Here is a 24,698-nt window from a genome sequence, read left to right as displayed (position 1 = left end):
TTTCAATATGTCTTTTATGTGAGTTTTGCTGCACCGGTTCATCCTTGTGTTTGTTTCAAATAAGCCTTGCTAGCCTAAACCTTGTATCGAGAGGGAATACTTCTCATGCATCCAAAATACTTGAGCCAACCACTATGCCATTTGTGTCCACCATACCTACCTATACTACATGGTATTTTCCGCCATTCCAAAGTAAATTGCTTGAGTGCTACCTTTAAAATTCCATCATTCACCTTTGCAATATATAGCTCATGGGACAAATAGCTTAAAAACTATTGTGGTATTGAATATGTCATTATGCACTTTATCTCTTATTAAGTTGCTTGTTGTGCGATAACCATGTTTCTTGGGGACGCCATCAACTATTCATTGTTGAATTTCATGTGAGTTGCTATGCATGTTCGTCTTGTCTGAAGCAAGAGAGATCTACCACCATATGGTCAAGCATGCATATGTTAGAGAAGAACATTGGGCCGCTAACTAAAGCCATGCTCCATGGTGGAAGTTTCAGTTTTGGACAGTAATCCTCAAATCTCAAATGAGAAAATTATTAATTGTTGTTATATGCTTATGCATAAAAGAGGAGTCCATTATCTGTTGTCTATGTTGTCCCGGTATGGATGTCTAAGTCGAAGAATAATCAATAGCGAGAAATCCAATGCGAGCTTTCTCCTTAGACCTTTGTACAGGCGGCATAGAGGTACCCCTTTGTGACACTTGGTAAAAACAATGCATTGTGATGATCCGGTAGTCCAAGCTAATTAGGACAAGGTGCGGGCACTATTAGTACGCTATGCATGAGGCTTGCAACTTATAAGATATAATTTACATGATGCATATGCTTTATTACTACCGTTGACAAAATTGTTTCATGTTTTCAAAATCAAAGCTCTAGCACAAATATAGCAATCGATGCTTTTCCTCTATGGAGGACCATTCTTTTACTTTCAATGTTGAGTCAGTTCACCTATTTCTCTCCACCTCAAGAAGCAAACACTTGTATGAACTGTGCATTGATTCCTACATACTTGCTTATTGCACTTATTATATTACTCTATGTTGACAATATCCATGAGATATACATGTTACAAGTTGAAAGCAACCGCTGAAACTTAATCTTCTTTTGTGTTGCTTCAATGCCTTTACTTTGAATTATTGCTTTATGAGTTAACTCTTATGCAAGACTTATTGATGCTTGTCTTGAAGTGCTATTCATGAAAAGTCTTTGCTATATGATTCACTTGTTTACTCATGTCATATACATTGTTTCGATCGCTGCATTCACTACATATGCTTTACAAATAGTATGATCAAGATTATGATGGCATGTCACTCCAGAAATTATACGTATTTATCGTTTTACCTGCTCGGGACGAGCAGAACTAAGCTTGGGGATGCTGATACGTCTCCGACGTATCGATAATTTCTTATGTTCCATGCCACATTATTGATGTTATCTACATGTTTTATGCACACTTTATGTCATATTCGTGCATTTTCTGGAACTAACCTATTAACAAGATGCCGAAGTGCCGATTCTTTGTTTCTGCTGTTTTTGGTTTCAGAAATCCTAGTAAGGAAATATTCTCGGAATTGGACGAAATCAAAGCCCAGGGGCCTATTTTTCCACGAAGCTTCCAGAAGTCCGAAGGAGAGACGAAGAGGCGCCACAGGGGAGCCAAACCATAGGGCGGCGCGGCCCCCCCCTTGGCCGCACGGCCCTGTGGTGTGGGGCCCCCGTGCCGCCTCTTGACCTGCCCTTCCGCCTATAAAAAGTCTCCGTGACGAAACCCCAAGTACCGAGAGCCACGATACGGAAAACCTTCCAGAGACGCCGCCGCCGCCGATCCCATCTCGGGGGATCCAGGAGATCGCCTCCGGCACCCTGCCGGAGAGGGGAATCATCTCCCGGAGGACTCTACGCCGCCATGGTCGCCTCCGGTGTGATGTGTGAGTAGTCTACCCCTGGACTATGGGTCCATAGCAGTAGCTAGATGGTTGTCTTCTCCCCATTGTGCTATCATTGTCGGATCTTGTGAGCTGCCTAACATGATCAAGATCATCTATCTGTAATTCTATATGTTGCGTTTGTTGGGATCCGATGAATAGAGAATACTTGTTATGTTGATTATCAAAGTTATGCTTATGTGTTGTTTATGATCTTGCATGCTCTCCGTTATTAGTAGATGCTCTGGCCAAGTTGATGCTAGTAACTCCAAGAGGGAGTATTTATGCTCGATAGTGGGTTCATGTCTCCGTGAATCTGGAGGGGTGACAAGAACCTCTAAGGTTATGGATGTGCTGTTGCCACTAGGGATAAAACATTAGTGCTATGTTCAAGGATGTAGTCACTAGTTACATTACGCGCAATACTTAATGCAATTGTCTGTTGTTAGCAACTTAATACTGGAGGGGTTCGGATGATAACTTTGAAGGTGGACTTTTTAGGCATAGATGCAGTTGGATGACGGTCTATGTACTTTGTCGTAATGCCCAATTAAATCTCACTATACTCATCATGATATGTATGTGCATGGTCATGCTCTCTTTATTTGTCAATTGCCCAACTGTAATTTGTTCACCCAACATGCTGTTCGTCTTATGGGAGAGACACCTCTAGTGAAGCTGTGGACCCCGGTCCAATTCTCTTTCTTGAAATACAATCTCTTGCAATCTTTGTTCTCTTGTTTTTACGCAAACAATCATCTTCCACACAATACGATTAACTCTTTGTTACAGCAAGCCGGTGAGATTGACAACCTCACTGTTTCGTTGGGGCAAAGTATTTTGGTTGTGTTGTGCAGGTTCCACGTTGGCGCCGGAATCACTGGTGTTGCGCCGCACTACATCTCGCCGCCATCAACCTTCAACGTGCTTCTTGACTCCTACTGGTCCGATTAAACCTTGGTTTCTTACTGAGGGAAACTTGCCGCTGTGCGCATCACACCTTCCTCTTGGGGTTCCCAACGGACGTGCCAACCACACGCATCAAGCAAATTTCTTGGCGCCGTTGCTGATACGTCTCCGACGTATCGATAATTTCTTATGTTCCATGCCACATTATTGATGTTATCTACATGTTTTATGCACACTTTATGTCATATTCGTGCATTTTCTGGAACTAACCTATTAACAAGATGCCGAAGTGCCGATTCTTTGTTTTTATAACATTTTTGGTTTCAGAAATCCTGGTAAGGAAATATTCTCGGAATTGGACGAAATCAAAGCCCAGGGGCCTATTTTTCCACGAAGCTTCCAGAAGTCCGAAGGAGAGACGAAGAGGGGCCACGGAGGGACGAAATTTGCTTGATGCGTGTGGTTGGCACGTCCGTTGGGAACCCCAAGAGGAAGGTGTGATGCGCACAGCGGCAAGTTTCCCTCAGTAAGAAACCAAGGTTTAATCGTCTCTCCCCTCCGTGGCCCCTCTTCGTCTCTCCTTCGGACTTCTGGAAGCTTCGTGGAAAAATAGGCCCCTGGGCTTTGATTTCGTCCAATTCCGAGAATATTTCCTTACTAGGATTTCTGAAACCAAAAACAGCGAAACAAAGAATCGGCACTTCGGCATCTTGTTAATAGGTTAGTTCCAGAAAATGCACGAATATGACATAAAGTGTGCATAAAACATGTAGATAACATCAATAATGTGGCATGGAACATAAGAAATTATCGATACGTCGGAGACCCTCCAGAACGCCGCCACATCGCGAAACTCCGTCGCGGGAGCCAGAAGTCTCCGTTCTGGCACTCCGCCGGGACGGGGAATTGGAGGAGATCATCACCGCCATCACCGCCAACGCCTCTACATCAACCAGCAATGTTTCCCCCATCCATGTGTGAGTAATTCCCCCGCTGTAGGCCGAAGGGGATGGTAGGGATTGGATGAGATTGGTCATGTAATAGCATAAGATTGTTAGGGCATAGTGCCTAGTGTCCGTTATTGGTACTTTGATGATATTGTTGCAACTTGTTATGCTTAATGCTTGTCACTAGGGCCCGAGTGCCATGATCTCAGATCTGAACATGTTATTGTTTCATGAAGATAATCATTGTTTATGGTCTTACCTATAAGTTGTATACACATGTCATTGTCCAGGAACCAATGGCCCCGAAGTGACAAGAATTGGGACAACCGGAGGGGATGGTAGCGATGTGAGGATCACATGTGTTCACGGAGTGTTAATGCTTTGCTCCGGTACTCTATTAAAAGGAGTACCTTAATATCCAGTAGTTTCCCTTGAGGCCCGGCTGCCACCGGCTGGTAGGACAAAAGATGTTGTGCAAGTTTCTCATTGCGAGCACGCACGACTATATATGGAACACATGCCTATTGATTGCTTTGTACTTGGACACCGTTTTATTATTATCTGCAAATGCCCTGCTATGATTGTTACATGAGTTTCTCTCATCCATGCAACGCCCGTCATCCGTCCCCGTGCCTACAGTATTTTAATCCTGCTGTTTACTAAAATCACTAACTGCTTGTTTACATTACTCTGCTGCTGTTATTTCACTACGCATCTTGCTATAAAAGCTGTTACTCTTGATAAACTCTTGCGAGCAAGTCTGTTTCCAGGTGCAACTGAATTGACAACTCCGTTGTTAAGGCTTCCAAGTGTTCTTTGTCTCCCCTTGTGTCGAATCAATAAATTGGGTTTTACTTCCCTCGAAGACTGTTGCGATCCCCTATACTTGTGGGTCATCAAACACAAGGATGAACCGGTGCAGCAAAACTCACGTAAAAGACATATTGAAAACATTATAAGACTCTACACCGTCTTCCTTGTTGTTCAAACTCAATACTAGAAATTATCTAGACCTTAGAGAAACCAAATATGCAAACCAAATTTTAGCATGCTCTATGTATTTCTTCATTAATGGGTGCAAATCATATGATGCAAGAGCTTAATCATGAGCACAACAATTGCCAAGTATCACATTACCCAAAACATTTATAGCAATTACTACATGTATCATTTTCCAATTCCAACCATATAACAATTTAACGAAGGAGAAACTTCGCCATGAATACTATGAGTAGAAACCAAGGACATACTTGTCCATATGCTACAGCGGAGCGTGTCTCTCTCCCATAAAGTGAATGCTAGGATCCATTTTATTCAAACAAAACAAAAACAAAAACAAACCGACGCTCCAAGAAAAAGCACATAAGATGTGATGGAATAAAAATATAGTTTCAGGGGAGGAACCTGATAATGTTGTCGATGAAGAAGGGGATGCCTTGGGCATCCCCAAGCTTAGACGCTTGAGTCTTCTTGATATATGCAGGGGTGAACCACCGGGTGCATCCCCAAGCTTAGAGCTTTCACTCTCCTTGATCATGTTGCATCATACTCCTCTCTTGATCCTTGAAAACTTCCTCCACACCAAACTCGAAACAACTCATTAGAGGGTTAGTGCACATTATAAATTGACATATTCAGAGGTGACACAATCATTCTTAACACTTCTGGACATTGCATAATGCTACTGGACATTAATGGATCAAAGAAATTCATCCAACATAGCGAAAGAGGCAATGCGAAATAAAAGGCAGAATCTGTCAAAACAGAACAGTTCGTATTGACGAATTTTAAAATGGCACCAGACTTGCTCAAATGAAAATGCTCAAATTGAATGAAAGTTGCGTACATATCTGAGGATCATGCACGTAAATTGGCTTAATTTTCTGAGCTACCTACAGGGAGGTGGACCCAGATTCGTGACAGCAAAGAAATCTGGAACTGTGCAGTAATCCAAATCTAGTACTTACTTTTCTATCAACGGCTTAACTTGGCACAACAAAACACAAAACTAAGATAAGGAGAGGTTGCTACAGTAGTAAACAACTTCCAAGACACAAAATAAAAACAAAGTACTGTAGGTAAAAACATGGGTTGTCTCCCATAAGCGCTTTTCTTTAACGCCTTTCAGCTAGGCGCAGAAAGTGTGTATCAAGTATTATCAAAGGGTGGTACTTCTACAGCGGGGTGTGGGCTTTTCTCAACCAGGCATAGTATATTAGATACATAAGTTTTAGCATCTCCCTTTTCATTAGTCTTAGGCGTGCTACTCTCATCAAACAAATTTTCAGGAACAAGCCAAGCATAGTTATTTTCTAGTGCATCATTCATAGCTAGGAGCTTACATGGTATTGGTGCTTTGATCTCCCCTCCATCATCAATATTATTAGTGAATCTTATTCTATCCATATCCATCTTTTCAAGGAGACTAACAAAATTAGTAGGAGAACCAAGCATATTAATCATATATATTTACATGACTAATAGTGCCCGCACCTTGTCCTAATTAGCTTGGACTACCGGATCATCACAATGCATTGTTTTTACCAAGTGTCACAAAGGGGTACCTCTATGCCGCCTGTACAAAGGTCTAAGGAGAAAGCTCGCATTGGATTTCTCGCTATTGATTATTCTTCGACTTAGACATCCATACCGGGACAACATAGACAACAGATAATGGACTCCTCTTTTATGCATAAGCATATAACAACAATTAATAATTTTCTCATTTGAGATTTGAGGATTATTGTCCAAAACTGAAACTTCCACCATGGAGCATGGCTTCGGTTAGCGGCCCAATGTTCTTCTCTAACATATGCATGCTTGACCATATGGTGGTAGATCTCTCTTGCTTCAGACAAGACGAACATGCATAGCAACTCACATGAAATTCAACCAATGAAAAGTTGATGGCGTCCCCAGTGAACATGGTTATCGCACAACAAGCAACTTAATAAGAGATAAAGTGCATAATAACATATTCAATACCACAATAGTTTTTAAGCTATTTGTCCCATGAGCTATATATTGCAAAGGTGAATGATGGAATTTTAAAGGTAGCACTCAAGCAATTTACTTTGGAATGGCGGAAAATACCATGTAGTATAGGTAGGTATGGTGGACACAAATGGCATAGTGGTTGGCTCAAGTATTTTGGATGCATGAGAAGTATTCCCTCTCGATACAAGGTTTAGGCTAGCAAGGCTTATTTGAAACAAACACAAGGATGAACCGGTGCAGCAAAACTCACATAAAAGACATATTGAAAACATTATAAGACTCTACACCGTCTTCCTTGTTGTTCAAACTCAATACTAGAAATTATCTAGACCTTAGAGAAACCAAATATGCAAACCAAATTTTAGCATGCTCTATGTATTTCTTCATTAATGGGTGCAAAGCATATGATGCAAGAGCTTAATCATGAGCACAACAATTGCCAAGTATCACATTACCCAAGACATTAATAGCAATTACTACATGTATCATTTTCCAATTCCAACCATATAACAATTTAACGAAGGAGAAACTTCGCCATGAATACTATGAGTAGAAACCAAGGACATACTTGTCCATATGCTACAGCGGAGCGTGTCTCTCTCCCATAAAGTGAATGCTAGGATCCATTTTATTCAAACAAAACAAAAACAAAAACAAACCGACGCTCCAAGAAAAAGCACATAAGATGTGATGGAATAAAAATATAGTTTCAGGGGAGGAACCTGATAATGTTGTCGATGAAGAAGGGGATGCCTTGGGCATCCCCAAGCTTAGACGCTTGAGTCTTCTTAATATATGCAGGGGTGAACCACCGGGGCATCCCCAAGCTTAGAGCTTTCACTCTCCTTGATCATGTTGCATCATACTCCTCTCTTGACCCTTGAAAACTTCCTCCACACCAAACTCGAAACAACTCATTAGAGGGTTAGTGCACATTATAAATTGACATATTCAGAGGTGACATAATCATTCTTAACACTTCTGGACATTGCATAATGCTACTGGACATTAATGGATCAAAGAAATTCATCCAACATAGCGAAAGAGGCAATGCGAAATAAAAGGCAGAATCTGTCAAAACAGAACAGTTCGTATTGACGAATTTTAAAATGGCACCAGACTTGCTCAAATGAAAATGCTCAAATTGAATGAAAGTTGCGTACATATCTGAGGATCATGCACGTAAATTGGCTTAATTTTCTGAGCTACCTACAGGGAGGTGGACCCAGATTCGTGACAGCAAAGAAATCTGGAACTGTGCAGTAATCCAAATCTAGTACTTACTTTTCTATCAACGGCTTAACTTGGCACAACAAAACACAAAACTAAGATAAGGAGAGGTTGCTACAGTAGTAAACAACTTCCAAGACACAAAATAAAAACAAAGTACTGTAGGTAAAAACATGGGTTGTCTCCCATAAGCGCTTTTCTTTAACGCCTTTCAGCTAGGCGCAGAAAGTGTGTATCAAGTATTATCGAAGGGTGGTACTTCTACAGTGGGGTGTGGGCTTTTCTCAACCAGGCATAGTATATTAGATACATAAGTTTTAGCATCTCCCTTTTCATTAGTCTTAGGCGTGCTACTCTCATCAAACAAATTTTCAGGAACTAGCCAAGCATAATTATTTTCTAATGCATCATTCATAGCTAGGAGCTTACATGGTATTGGTGCTTTGATCTCCCCTCCATCATCAATATTATTAGTGTATCTTATTCTATCCATATCCATCTTTTCAAGGAGACTAACAAAATTAGTTGGAGAACCAAGCATATTAAATTTAGCAAACACCTTTCTAGCTTCTCTTGCTAGACCACCAAATTCTCTAAGAAGGGTTTCTAATACAAAATCTTTCTTTTCCCCCTCTTCCATATCACCAAGTGTGAAAAACATGTGCTGGATTATAGGATTAAGATTGACAAATTTAGTTTCCAACAGGCGAACTAAATGCGCAGCAGCAATTTCATAAGTAGGCGCAAGGTCTACCAAGTGTCTATCTTCAAAATTTTCAATAGTACTAACATGATTGAAAAATTCTTCTATATTATTTCTCCCAACTATAGACCCACGTCCTACCGGTATGTTTTTTGTGGTAAAATTAAAAGGAAACATGATGAATAAAGTAAATGCAAGTAAACTAATTTTTTTATGTTTTCGATATAGCAAACAAGATAGCAAACAAAGTAAAACTAGCAACTAATTTTTTTGTATTTTGATTTAGTGCAGCAAACAAAGTAGTAAATAAAATTAAGCAAGACAAAAACAAAGTAAAGAGATTGAGAAGTGGAGACTCCCCTTGCAGCGTGTCTTGATCTCCCCGGCAACGGCGCCAGAAATTTGCTTGATGCGTGTGGTTGGCACGTCCGTTGGGAACCCCAAGAGGAAGGTGTGATGCGCACAGCGGCAAGTTTCCCTCAGTAAGAAACCAAGGTTTAATCGGACCAGTAGGAGTCAAGAAGCACGTTGAAGGTTGATGGCGGCGAGATGTAGTGCGGCGCAACACCAGTGATTCCGGCGCCAACGTGGAACCCGCACAACACAACCAAAATACTTTGCCCCAACGAAACAGTGAGGTTGTCAATCTCACCGGCTTGCTGTAACAAAGAGTTAACCGTATTGTGTGGAAGATGATTGTTTGCAGAAAACAGTAGAACAGTATTGCAGTAGATTGTATTTTAGTAAAGAGAATTGGACCGGGGTCCACAGTTCACTAGAGGTGTCTCTCCCATAAGACGAACAGCATGTTGGGTGAACAAATTACAGTTGGGCAATTGACAAATAAAGAGAGCATGACCATGCACATACATATCATGATGAGTATAGTGAGATTTAATTGGGCATTACGACAAAGTACATAGACCGCCATCCAACTGCATCTATGCCTAAAAAGTCCACCTTCGAGTTATCATCCGAACCCCTCCAGTATTAAGTTGCTAACAACAGACAATTGCATTAAGTATTGCGCGTAATGTAACTAGTGACTACATCCTTGAACATAGCACTAATGTTTTATCCCTAGTGGCAACAGCACATCCATAACCTTAGAGGTTCTTGTCACCCCTCCAGATTCACGGAGACATGAACCCACTATCGAGCATAAATACTCCCTCTTGGAGTTACTAGCATCAACTTGGCTAGAGCATCTACTAATAACGGAGAGCATGCAAGATCATAAACAACACATAAGCATAACTTTGATAATCAACATAACAAGTATTCTCTATTCATCGGATCCCAACAAACGCAACATATAGAATTACAGATAGATGATCTTGATCATGTTAGGCAGCTCACAAGATCCGACAATGATAGCACAATGGAGAGAAGACAACCATCTAGCTACTGCTATGGACCCATAGTCCAGGGGTAGACTACTCACACATCACTCCGGAGGCGACCATGGCGGCGTAGAGTCCTCCGGGAGATGATTCCCCTCTCCGGCAGGGTGCCGGAGGCGATCTCCTGGATCCCCCGAGATGGGATCGGCGGCGGCGGTGTCTCTGGAAGGTTTTCCGTATCGTGGCTCTCGGTACTGGGGGTTTCGTCACGGAGACTTTTTATAGGCGGAAGGGCAGGTCAAGAGGCGGCACGGGGGCCCCACACCACAGGGCCGCGCGGCCAAGGGGGGGGCCACGCCGCCCTATGGTTTGGCTCCCCTGTGGCCCCTCTTCGTCTCTCCTTCGGACTTCTGGAAGCTTCGTGGAAAAATAGGCCCCTGGGCTTTGATTTCGTCCAATTCCGAGAATATTTCCTTACTAGGATTTCTGAAACCAAAAACAGCAGAAAACAGCAACTGGCACTTCGGCATCTTGTTAATAGGTTAGTTCCAGAAAATGCACGAATATGACATAAAGTGTGCATAAAACATGTAGATAACATCAATAATGTGGCATGGAACATAAGAAATTATCGATACGTCGGAGACGTATCAGCATCCCCAAGCTTAGTTCTGCTCGTCCCGAGCAGGTAAAACGATAACACAGATAATTTCTGGAGTGACATGCCATCATAATCTTGATCATACTATTTGTAAAGCATATGTAGTGAATGCAGCGATCGAAACAATGTATATGACATGAGTAAACAAGTGAATCATATAGCAAAGACTTTTCATGAATAGCACTTCAAGACAAGCATCAATAAGTCTTGCATAAGAGTTAACTCATAAAGCAATAATTCATAGTAGAGATATTGAAGCAACACAAAAGAAGATTAAGTTTCAGCGGTTGCTTTCAACTTGTAACATGTATATCTCATGGATATTGTCAACATAGAGTAATATAATAAGTGCAATAAGCAAATATGTAGGAATCAATGCACAGTTCACACAAGTGTTTGCTTCTTGAGGTGGAGAGAAATAGGTGAACTGACTCAACATTGAAAGTAAAAGAATGGTCCTCCATAGAGGAAAAGCATCGATTGCTATATTTGTGCTAGAGCTTTGATTTTTGAAAACATGAAACAATTTTGTCAACGGTAGTAATAAAGCATATGCATCATGTAAATTATATCTTATAAGTTGCAAGCCTCATGCATAGCGTACTAATAGTGCCCGCACCTTGTCCTAATTAGCTTGGACTACCGGATCATCACAATGCATTGTTTTTACCAAGTGTCACAAAGGGGTACCTCTATGCCGCCTGTACAAAGGTCTAAGGAGAAAGCTCGCATTGGATTTCTCGCTATTGATTATTCTTCGACTTAGACATCCATACCGGGACAACATAGACAACAGATAATGGACTCCTCTTTTATGCATAAGCATATAACAACAATTAATAATTTTCTCATTTGAGATTTGAGGATTATTGTCCAAAACTGAAACTTCCACCATGGAGCATGGCTTTAGTTAGCGGCCCAATGTTCTTCTCTAACATATGCATGCTTAACCCTATGGTGGTAGATCTCTCTTACTTCAGACAAGACGAACATGCATAGCAACTCACATGAAATTCAACAATGAATAGTTGATGGCGTCCCCAGTAAACATGGTTATCGCACAACAAGCAACTTAATAAGAGATAAAGTGCATAATGACATATTCAATACCACAATAGTTTTTAAGCTATTTGTCCCATGAGCTATATATTGCAAAGGTGAATGATGGAATTTTAAAGGTAGCACTCAAGCAATTTACTTTGGAATGGCGGAAAATACCATGTAGTATAGGTAGGTATGGTGGACACAAATGGCATAGTGGTTGGCTCAAGTATTTTGGATGCATGAGAAGTATTCCCTCTCGATACAAGGTTTAGGCTAGCAAGGCTTATTTGAAACAAACAATTCAAAACTTAGTATCTCTTATTTGTGTTAATGTTTCATAGCTCATGAGGAAGTATGTGGTGTTTTATCTTTCAAACTTGTTGGGCAACTTCTACCAATGGACTAGTGGCTTCATCCGCTTATCCAATAATTTTGCAAAAAGAGCTGGCAATGGGATTCCCAGTCCCAAATTAATTAAACTAAGTAGACACTCCTCCATGGTATGTGATTGATGGACGGCACCCGAAGGATTCGGTTAGCCATGGCTTGTGTAAGCAAAGGTTGGGGGGAGTGTCATCATCATAATAAAACTTAAAATAAAAAGGCACTCCTTCATGGTATGAGATTGTTGGCAGGCACCCGAGGATTCGGTTAGCCATGGTTTGTGAAAGAAAGGTTGGAAGGAGTGCCACACAAAATGAAAATAACATGGGAGCCGCTCTTAGGAGGTTGTCTGGCAAGGGGGTTAGAGTACCCGCTACCAGTCGTTGACAACAACAAACACCTCTCAAAATGTTACTTTTATTCTCTTTATATGATTGCAAAACTGAAAAAGCTCTAGCAGAAATTTGCTTGATGCGTGTGGTTGGCACGTCCGTTGGGAACCCCAAGAGGAAGGTGTGATGCGCACAGCGGCAAGTTTCCCTCAGTAAGAAACCAAGGTTTAATCGGACCAGTAGGAGTCAAGAAGCACGTTGAAGGTTGATGGCGGCGAGATGTAGTGCGGCGCAACACCAGTGATTCCGGCGCCAACGTGGAACCTGCACAACACAACCAAAATACTTTGCCCCAACGAAACAGTGAGGTTGTCAATCTCACCGGCTTGCTGTAACAAAGAGTTAACCGTATTGTGTGGAAGATGATTGTTTGCAGAAAACAGTAGAACAGTATTGCAGTAGATTGTATTTCAGTAAGAGAATTGGACTGGGGTCCACAGTTCACTAGAGGTGTCTCTCCCATAAGACGAACAGCATGTTGGGTGAACAAATTACAGTTGGGCAATTGACAAATAAAGAGAGCATGACCATGCACATACATATCATGATGAGTATAGTGAGATTTAATTGGGCATTACGACAAAGTACATAGACCGCCATCCAACTGCATCTATGCCTAAAAAGTCCACCTTCAGGTTATCATCCGAACCCCCTCCAGTATTAAGTTGCTAACAACAGACAATTGCATTAAGTATTGCGCGTAATGTAACTAGTGACTACATCCTTGAACATAGCACTAATGTTTTATCCCTAGTGGCAACAGCACATCCATAACCTTAGAGGTTCTTGTCACCCCTCCAGATTCACGGAGACATGAACCCACTATCGAGCATAAATACTCCCTCTTGGAGTTACTAGCATCAACTTGGCCAGAGCATCTACTAATAACGGAGAGCATGCAAGATCATAAACAACACATAAGCATAACTTTGATAATCAACATAACAAGTATTCTCTATTCATCGGATCCCAACAAACGCAACATATAGAATTACGGATAGATGATCTTGATCATGTTAGGCAGCTCACAAGATCCGACAATGATAGAACAATGGGGAGAAGACAACCATCTAGCTACTGCTATGGACCCATAGTCCAGGGGTAGACTACTCACACATCACACCGGAGGCGACCATGGCGGCGTAGAGTCCTCCGGAGATGATTCCCCTCTCCGGCAGGGTGCCGGAGGCGATCTCTGGATCCCCCGAGATGGGATCGGCGGCGGCGGCGTCTCTGGAAGGTTTTCCGTATCGTGGCTCTCGGTCCGGGGGTTTCGTCACGGAGACTTTTTATAGGCGGAAGGGCAGGTCAAGAGGCGGCACGGGGCCCCACACCACAGGCCGGCGCGGCCAAGGGGCCGCGCCGCCCTATAGTGTGGCCCCTCCGTGGCCCCTCTTCGTCTCTCCTTCGGACTTACGGAAGCTTCGTGGAAAAATAGGCCCTGGGCTTTGATTTCGTCCAATTCCGAGAATATTTCCTTACTAGGATTTCTGAAACCAAAAACAGCAGAAAACAAAGAATCGGCACTTCGGCATCTTGTTAATAGGTTAGTTCCAGAAAATGCACGAATATGACATAAAGTGTGCATAAAACATGTAGATAACATCAATAATGTGGCATGGAACATAAGAAATTATCGATACGTCGGAGACGTATCAGCATCCCCAAGCTTAGTTCTGCTCGTCCCGAGCAGGTAAAACGATAACACAGATAATTTTTGGAGTGACATGCCATCATAATCTTGATCATACTATTTGTAAAGCATATGTGGTGAATGCAGCGATCGAAACAATGTATATGACATGAGTAAACAAGTGAATCATATAGCAAAGACTTTTCATGAATAGCACTTCAAGACAAGCATCAATAAGTCTTGCATAAGAGTTAACTCATAAAGCAATAATTCATAGTAGAGATATTGAAGCAACACAAAAGAAGATTAAGTTTCAGCGGTTGCTTTCAACTTGTAACATGTATATCTCATGGATATTGTCAACATAGAGTAATATAATAAGTGCAATAAGCAAATATGTAGGAATCAATGCACAGTTCACACAAGTGTTTGCTTCTTGAGGTGGAGAAAAATAGGTGAACTGACTCAACATTGAAAGTAAAAGAATGGTCCTCCATAGAGGAAAAGCATCGATTGCTATATTTGTGCTAGAGCTTTGATTTTTGAAAACATGAAACAATTTTGTCAACGGTAGTAATAAAGCATATGCATCATGTAAATTATATCTTATAAGTTGCAAGCCTCATGCATTGCGTACTAATAGTGCCCGCACCTTGTCCTAATTAGCTTGGACTACCGGATCATCACAATGCATTGTTTTTACCAAGTGTCACAAAGGGGTACCTCTATGCCGCCTGTACAAAGGTCTAAGGAGAAAGCTCGCATTGGATTTCTCGCTATTGATTATTCTTCGACTTAGACATCCATACCGGGACAACATAGACAACAGATAATGGACTCCTCTTTTATGCATAAGCATATAACAACAATTAATAATTTTCTCATTTGAGATTTGAGGATTATTGTCCAAAACTGAAACTTCCACCATGGAGCATGGCTTTAGTTAGCGGCCCAATGTTCTTCTCTAACATATGCATGCTTAACCCTATGGTGGTAGATCTCTCTTACTTCAGACAAGACGAACATGCATAGCAACTCACATGAAATTCAACAATGAATAGTTGATGGCGTCCCCAGTAAACATGGTTATCGCACAACAAGCAACTTAATAAGAGATAAAGTGCATAATGACATATTCAATACCACAATAGTTTTTAAGCTATTTGTCCCATGAGCTATATATTGCAAAGGTGAATGATGGAATTTTAAAGGTAGCACTCAAGCAATTTACTTTGGAATGGCGGAAAATACCATGTAGTATAGGTAGGTATGGTGGACACAAATGGCATAGTGGTTGGCTCAAGTATTTTGGATGCATGAGAAGTATTCCCTCTCGATACAAGGTTTAGGCTAGCAAGGCTTATTTGAAACAAACACAAGGATGAACCGGTGCAGCAAAACTCACATAAAAGACATATTGAAAACATTATAAGACTCTACACCGTCTTCCTTGTTGTTCAAACTCAATACTAGAAATTATCTAGACCTTAGAGAAACCAAATATGCAAACCAAATTTTAGCATGCTCTATGTATTTCTTCATTAATGGGTGCAAAGCATATGATGCAAGAGCTTAATCATGAGCACAACAATTGCCAAGTATCACATTACCCAAGACATTTATAGCAATTACTACATGTATCATTTTCCAATTCCAACCATATAACAATTTAACGAAGGAGAAACTTCGCCATGAATACTATGAGTAGAAACCAAGGACATACTTGTCCATATGCTACAGCGGAGCGTGTCTCTCTCCCATAAAGTGAATGCTAGGATCCATTTTATTCAAACAAAACAAAAACAAAAACAAACCGACGCTCCAAGAAAAAGCACATAAGATGTGATGGAATAAAAATATAGTTTCAGGGGAGGAACCTGATAATGTTGTCGATGAAGAAGGGGATGCCTTGGGCATCCCCAAGCTTAGACGCTTGAGTCTTCTTGATATATGCAGGGGTGAACCACCGGGTGCATCCCCAAGTTTAGAGCTTTCACTCTCCTTGATCATGTTGCATCATACTCCTCTCTTGATCCTTGAAAACTTCCTCCACACCAAACTCGAAACAACTCATTAGAGGTTTAGTGCACATTATAAATTGACATATTCAGAGGTGACACAATCATTCTTAACACTTCTGGACATTGCATAATGCTACTGGACATTAATGGATCAAAGAAATTCATCCAACATAGCGAAAGAGGCAATGCGAAATAAAAGGCAGAATCCGTCAAAACAGAACAGTTCGTATTGACGAATTTTAAAATGGCACCAGAGTTGCTTAAATGAAAACGCTCAAATTGAATGAAAGTTGCGTACATATCTGAGGATCATGCACGTAAATTGGCTTAATTTTCTGAGCTACCTACAGGGAGGTGGACCCAGATTCGTGACAGCAAAGAAATCTGGAACTGTGCAGTAATCCAAATCTAGTACTTACTTTTCTATCAACGGCTTAACTTGGCACAACAAAACACAAAACTAAGATAAGGAGAGGTTGCTACAGTAGTAAACAACTTCCAAGACACAAAATAAAAACAAAGTACTGTAGGTAAAAACATGGGTTGTCTCCCATAAGCGCTTTTCTTTAACGCCTTTCAGCTAGGCGCAGAAAGTGTGTATCAAGTATTATCAAAGGGTGGTACTTCTACAGCGGGGTGTGGGCTTTTCTCAACCAGGCATAGTATATTAGATATATAAGTTTTAGCATCTCCCTTTTCATTAGTCTTAGGCGTGCTACTCTCATCAAACAAATTTTCAGGAACTAGCCAAGCATAGTTATTTTCTAATGCATCATTCATAGCTAGGAGCTTACATGGTATTGGTGCTTTGATCTCCCCTCCATCATCAATATTATTAGTGTATCTTATTCTATCCATATCCATCTTTTCAAGGAGACTAACAAAATTAGTTGGAGAACCAAGCATATTAAATTTAGCAAACACCTTTCTAGCTTCTCTTGCTAGACCACCAAATTCTCTAAGAAGGGTTTCTAATACAAAATCTTTCTTTTCCCCCTCTTCCATATCACCAAGTGTGAAAAACATGTGCTGGATTATAGGATTAAGATTGACAAATTTAGTTTCCAACAGGCGAACTAAATGTGCAGCAGCAATTTCATAGGTAGGTGCAAGGTCTACCAAGAGTCTATCTTCAAAATTTTCAATTGTACTAACATGATTGAAAAATTCTTCTATATTCTTTCTCCCAACTATAGACCCACGTCCTACCGGTATGTTTTTTGTGGTAAAATTAAAAGGAAACATGATGAATAAAGTAAATGCAAGTAAACTAATTTTTTTGTGTTTTCGATATAGCAAACAAGATAGCAAATAAAGTAAAACTAGCAACTAATTTTTTTGTATTTTAATTTAGTGCAGCAAACAAAGTAGTAAATAAAACTAAGCAAGACAAAAACAAAGTAAAGAGATTGAGAAGTGGAGACTCCCCTTGCAGCGTGTCTTGATCTCCCCGGCAACGGCGCCAGAAATTTGCTTGATGCGTGTGGTTGGCACGTCCGTTGGGAACCCCAAGAGGAAGGTGTGATGCGCACAGCGGCAAGTTTCCCTCAGTAAGAAACCAAGGTTTAATCGGACCAGTAGGAGTCAAGAAGCACGTTGAAGGTTGATGGCGGCGAGATGTAGTGCGGCGCAACACCAGTAATTCCGGCGCCAACGTGGAACCTGCACAACACAACCAAAATACTTTGCCCCAACGAAACAGTGAGGTTGTCAATCTCACCGGCTTGCTGTAACAAAGAGTTAACCGTATTGTGTGGAAGATGATTGTTTGCAGAAAACAGTAGAACAGTATTGCGATGGTAGATTGTATTTCAAGAAGAGAATTGGTGGGGTCCACAGTTCACTAAGTGTCTCTCCCATAAGACGAACAGCATGTTGGGTGAACAAATTACAGTTGGGCAATTGACAAATAAAGAGAGCATGACCATGCACATACATATCATGATGAGTATAGTGAGATTTAATTGGGCATTACGACAAAGTACATAGACCGCCATCCAACTGCATCTATGCCTAAAAAGTCCACCTTCAGGTTATCATCCGAACCCCCTCCAGTATTAAGTTGCTAACAACAGACAATTGCATTAAGTATTGCGCGTAATGTAACTAGTGACTACATCCTTGAACATAGCACTAATGTTTTATCCCTAGTGGCAACAGCACATCCATAACCTTAGAGGTTCTTGTCACCCCTCCAGATTCACGGAGACATGAACCCACTATCGAGCATAAATACTCCCTCTTGGAGTTACTAGCATCAACTTGGCCAGAGCATCTACTAATAACGGAGAGCATGCAAGATCATAAACAACACATAAGCATAACTTTGATAATCAACATAACAAGTATTCTCTATTCATCGGATCCCAACAAACGCAACATATAGAATTACAGATAGATGATCTTGATCATGTTAGGCAGCTCACAAGATCCGACAATGATAGCACAATGGGGAGAAGACAACCATCTAGCTACTGCTATGGACCCATAGTCCAGGGGTAGACTACTCACACATCACACCGGAGGCGACCATGGCGGCGTAGAGTCCTCCGGGAGATGATTCCCCTCTCCGGCAGGGTGCCGGAGGCGATCTCCTGGATCCCCCGAGATGGGATCGGCGGCGGCGGCGTCTCTGGAAGGTTTTCCGTATCGTGGCTCTCGGTACTGGGGGTTTCGTCACGGAGACTTTTTATAGGCGGAAGGGCAGGTCAAGAGGCGGCACGGGGGCCCCACACCACAGGCCGGCGCGGCCAAGGGGGGGGCCGCGCCGCCCTATAGTGTGGCCCCTCCGTGGCCCCTCTTCGTCTCTCCTTCGGACTTCTGGAAGCTTCGTGGAAAAATAGGCCCCTGGGCTTTGATTTCGTCCAATTCTGAGAATATTTCCTTACTAGGATTTCTGAAACCAAAAACAGCAGAAAACAGCAACTGGCACTTCGGCATCTTGTTAATAGGTTAGTTCCAGAAAATGCACGAATATGACATAAAGTGTGCATAAAACATGTAGATAACATCAATAATGTGGCATGGAACATAAGAAATTATCGATACGTCGGAGACGTATCAGCGACGCTTGAGTCTTCTTGATATATGCAGGGGTGAACCACCGGGGCATCCCCAAGCTTAGAGCTTTCACTCTCCTTGATCATGTTGCATCATACTCCTCTCTTGATCCTTGAAAACTTCCTCCACACCAAACTCGAAACAACTCATTAGAGGGTTAGTGCACATTATAAATTGACATATTCAGAGGTGACACAATCATTCTTAACACTTCTGGACATTGCATAATGCTACTGGACATTAATGGATCAAAGAAATTCATCCAACTTGGCGAAAGAGGCAATGCGAAATAAAAGGCAGAATCAGTCAAAACAGAACAGTTCGTATTGACGAATTTTAAAATGGCACCAGACTTGCTCAACTGAAAATGCTCAAATTGAATGAAAGTTGCGTACATATCTGAGGATCATGCACGTAAATTGGCTTAATTTTCTGAGCTACCTACAGGGAGGTGGACCCAGATTCGTGACAGCAAAGAAATCTGGAACTGTGCAGTAATCCAAATCTAGTACTTACTTTTCTATCAACGGCTTAACTTGGCACAACAAAACACAAAACTAAGATAAGGAGAGGTTGCTACAGTAGTAAACAACTTCCAAGACACAAAATAAAAACAAAGTACTGTAGGTAAAAACATGGGTTGTCTCCCATAAGCGCTTTTCTTTAACGCCTTTCAGCTAGGCGCAGAAAGTGTGTATCAAGTATTATCAAAGGGTGGTACTTCTACAGCGGGGTGTGGGCTTTTCTCAACCAGGCATAGTATATTAGATACATAAGTTTTAGCATCTCCCTTTTCATTAGTCTTAGGCGTGCTACTCTCATCAAACAAATTTTCAGGAACAAGCCAAGCATAGTTATTTTGTAGTGCATCATTCATAGCTAGGAGCTTACATGGTATTGGTGCTTTGATCTCCCCTCCATCATCAATATTATTAGTGAATCTTATTCTATCCATATCCATCTTTTCAAGGAGACTAACAAAATTAGTAGGAGAACCAAGCATATTAAATTTAGCAAACACCTTTCTAGCTTCTCTTGCTAGACCACCAAATTCTCTAAGAAGGGTTTCTAATACAAAATCTTTCTTTTCCCCCTCTTCCATATCACCAAGTGTGAAAAACATGTGCTGGATTATAGGATTAAGATTGACAAATTTAGTTTCCAACAGGCGAACTAAATGCGCAGCAGCAATTTCATAAGTAGGCGCAAGGTCTACCAAGTGTCTATCTTCAAAATTTTCAATAGTACTAACATGATTGAAAAATTCTTCTATATTATTTCTCCCAACTATAGACCCACGTCCTACCGGTATGTTTTTTGTGGTAAAATTAAAAGGAAACATGATGAATAAAGTAAATGCAAGTAAACTAATTTTTTTATGTTTTCGATATAGCAAACAAGATAGCAAATAAAGTAAAACTAGCAACTAATTTTTTTGTATTTTGATTTAGTGCAGCAAACAAAGTAGTAAATAAAATTAAGCAAGACAAAAACAAAGTAAAGAGATTGAGAAGTGGAGACTCCCCTTGCAGCGTGTCTTGATCTCCCCGGCAACGGCGCCAGAAATTGCTTAGAAATTTGCTTGATGCGTGTGGTTGGCACGTCCGTTGGGAACCCCAAGAGGAAGGTGTGATGCGCACAGCGGCAAGTTTCCCTCAGTAAGAAACCAAGGTTTAATCGGACCAGTAGGAGTCAAGAAGCACGTTGAAGGTTGATGGCGGCGAGATGTAGTGCGGCGCAACACCAGTGATTCCGGCGCCAACGTGGAACCTGCACAACACAACCAAAGTACTTTGCCCCAACGAAACAGTGAGGTTGTCAATCTCACCGGCTTGCTGTAACAAAGGATTAACCGTATTGTGTGGAAGATGATTGTTTGCAGAAAACAGTAGAACAGGTATTGCGATGATTGTATTTCAGTAAAGAGAATTGGACCGGGGTCCACAGTTCACTAGATGTGTCTCTCCCATAAGACGAACAACATGTTGGGTGAACAAATTACAGTTGGGCAATTGACAAATAAAGAGAGCATGACCATGCATATACATATCATGATGAGTATAGTGAGATTTAATTGGGCATTACGACAAAGTACATAGACCGTCATCCAACTGCATCTATGCCTAAAAAGTCCACCTTCAGGTTATCATCCGAACCCCCTCCAGTATTAAGTTGCTAACAACAGACAATTGCATTAAGTATTGCGCGTAATGTAACTAGTGACTACATCCTTGAACATAGCACTAATGTTTTATCCCTAGTGGCAACAGCACATCCATAACCTTAGAGGTTCTTGTCACCCCTCCAGATTCACGGAGACATGAACCCACTATCGAGCATAAATACTCCCTCTTGGAGTTACTAGCATCAACTTGGCCAGAGCATCTACTAATAACGGAGAGCATGCAAGATCATAAACAACACATAAGCATAACTTTGATAATCAACATAACAAGTATTCTCTATTCATCGGATCCCAACAAACGCAACATATAGAATTACAGATAGATGATCTTGATCATGTTAGGCAGCTCACAAGATCCGACAATGATAGCACAATGGGGAGAAGACAACCATCTAGCTACTGCTATGGACCCATAGTCCAGGGGTAGACTACTCACACATCACACCGGAGGTGACCATGGCGGCGTAGAGTCCTCCGGGAGATGATTCCCCTCTCCGGCGAGGTGCCGAGGCGATCTCCTGGATCCCGAGATGGGATCGGCAGCGGCGGCGTCTCTGGAAGGTTTTCCGTATCGTGGCTCTCGGTACTGGGGGTTTCGTCACGGAGACTTTTTATAGGCGGAAGGGCAGGTCAAGAGGCGGCACGGGGGCCCCACACCACAGGGCCGCGCGGCCAAGGGAGGGGCCGCGCCGCCCTAGGGTGTGGCCCCCTCGTCGCCCCTCTTCGTCTCTGCTTCGGACTTCTGGAAGCTTCGTGGAAAAATAGGCCCCTGGGCTTTGATTTCGTCCAATTCCGAGAATATTTCCTTACTAGGATTTCTGAAACCAAAAACAGCAGAAAACAGCAACTGGCACTTCGGCATCTTGTTAATAGGTTAGTTCCAGAAAATGCACGAATATGACATAAAGTGTGCATAAAACATGTAGATAACATCAATAATGTGGCATGGAACATAAGAAATTATCGATACGTCGGAGACGTATCAGCATCCCCAAGCTTAGTTCTGCTCGTCCCGAGCAGGTAAAACGATAACACAGATAATTTCTGGAGTGACATGCCATCATAATCTTGATCATACTATTTGTAAAGCATATGTAGTGAATGCAGCGATCGAAACAATGTATATGACATGAGTAAACAAGTGAATCATATAGCAAAGAATTTTCGTGAATAGCACTTCAAGACAAGCATCAATAAGTCTTGCATAAGAGTTAACTCGTAAAGCAATAATTCAAAGTAAAGATATTGAAGCAACACAAAAGAAGATTAAGTTTCAGCGGTTGCTTTCAACTTGTAACATGTATATCTCATGGATATTGTCAACATAGAGTAATATAATAAGTGCAATAAGCAAGTATGTAGGAATCAATGCACAGTTCACACAAGTGTTTGCTTCTGGAGGTGGAGAGAGATAGGTGAACTGACTCAACATTGAAAGTAAAATAATGGTCCTCCATAGAGGAAAAGCATCGATTGCTATATTTGTGCTAGAGCTTTGATTTTTGAAAACATGAAACAATTTTGTCAACGGTAGTAATAAAGCATATGCATCATGTAAATTATATCTTATAAGTTGCAAGCCTCATGCATAGCGTACTAATAGTGCCCGCACCTTGTCCTAATTAGCTTGGACTACCGGATCATCACAATGCATTGTTTTTACCAAGTGTCACAAAGGGGTACCTCTATGCACTTTGTACAAAGGTCTAAGGAGAAAGCTCGCATTGGATTTCTCGCTATTGATTATTCTTCGACTTAGACATCCATACCGGGACAACATAGACAACAGATAATGGACTCCTCTTTTATGCATAAGCATATAACAACAATTAATAATTTTCTCATTTGAGATTTGAGGATTATTGTCCAAAACTGAAACTTCCACCATGGAACATGGCTTCGGTTAGCGGCCCAATGTTCTTCTCTAACATATGCATGCTTGACCATATGGTGGTAGATCTCTCTTGCTTCAGACAAGACGAACATGCATAGCAACTCACATGAAATTCAACAATGAATAGTTGATGGCGTCCCCAGTAAACATGGTTATCGCACAACAAGCAACTTAATAAGAGATAAAGTGCATAATGACATATTCAATACCACAATAGTTTTTAAGCTATTTGTCCCATGAGCTATATATTGCAAAAGGTGAATGATGGAATTTTAAAGGTAGCACTCAAGCAATTTACTTTGGAATGGCGGAAAATACCATGTAGTATAGGTAGGTATGGTGGACACAAATGGCATAGTGGTTGGCTCAAGTATTTTGGATGCATGAGAAGTATTCCCTCTCGATACAAGGTTTAGGCTAGCAAGGCTTATTTGAAACAAACACAAGGATGAACCGGTGCAGCAAAACTCACATAAAAGACATATTGAAAACATTATAAGACTCTACACCGTCTTCCTTGTTGTTCAAACTCAATACTAGAAATTATCTAGACCTTAGAGAAACCAAATATGCAAACCAAATTTTAGCATGCTCTATGTATTTCTTCATTAATGGGTGCAAAGCATATGATGCAAGAGCTTAATCATGAGCACAACAATTGCCAAGTATCACATTACCCAAGACATTAATAGCAATTACTACATGTATCATTTTCCAATTCCAACCATATAACAATTTAACGAAGGAGAAACTTCGTCATGAATACTATGAGTAGAAACCAAGGACATACTTGTCCATATGCTACAGCGGAGCGTGTCTCTCTCCCATAAAGTGAATGCTAGGATCCATTTTATTCAAACAAAACAAAAACAAAAACAAACCGACGCTCCAAGAAAAAGCACATAAGATGTGATGGAATAAAAATATAGTTTCAGGGAGGAACCTGATAATGTTGTCGATGAAGAAGGGGATGCCTTGGGCATCCCCAAGCTTAGACGCTTGAGTCTTCTTGATATATGCAGGGGTGAACCACCGGGTGCATCCCCAAGCTTAGAGCTTTCACTCTCCTTGATCATGTTGCATCATACTCCTCTCTTGATCCTTGAAAACTTCCTCCACACCAAACTCGAAACAACTCATTAGAGGGTTAGTGCACATTATAAATTGACATATTCAGAGGTGACACAATCATTCTTAACACTTCTGGACATTGCATAATGCTACTGGACATTAATGGATCAAAGAAATTCATCCAACATAGCGAAAGAGGCAATGCGAAATAAAAGGCAGAATCTGTCAAAACAGAACAGTTCGTATTGACGAATTTTAAAATGGCACCAGACTTGCT

The sequence above is a fragment of the Lolium perenne genome, chromosome 4 (genome assembly GCF_019359855.2).
Source record: "Lolium perenne isolate Kyuss_39 chromosome 4, Kyuss_2.0, whole genome shotgun sequence".
NCBI lineage: Eukaryota > Viridiplantae > Streptophyta > Magnoliopsida > Poales > Poaceae > Lolium > Lolium perenne.
The sequence above is the reverse complement of the archived record's forward strand: the minus strand, read 5'-3'. Positions refer to the sequence as shown.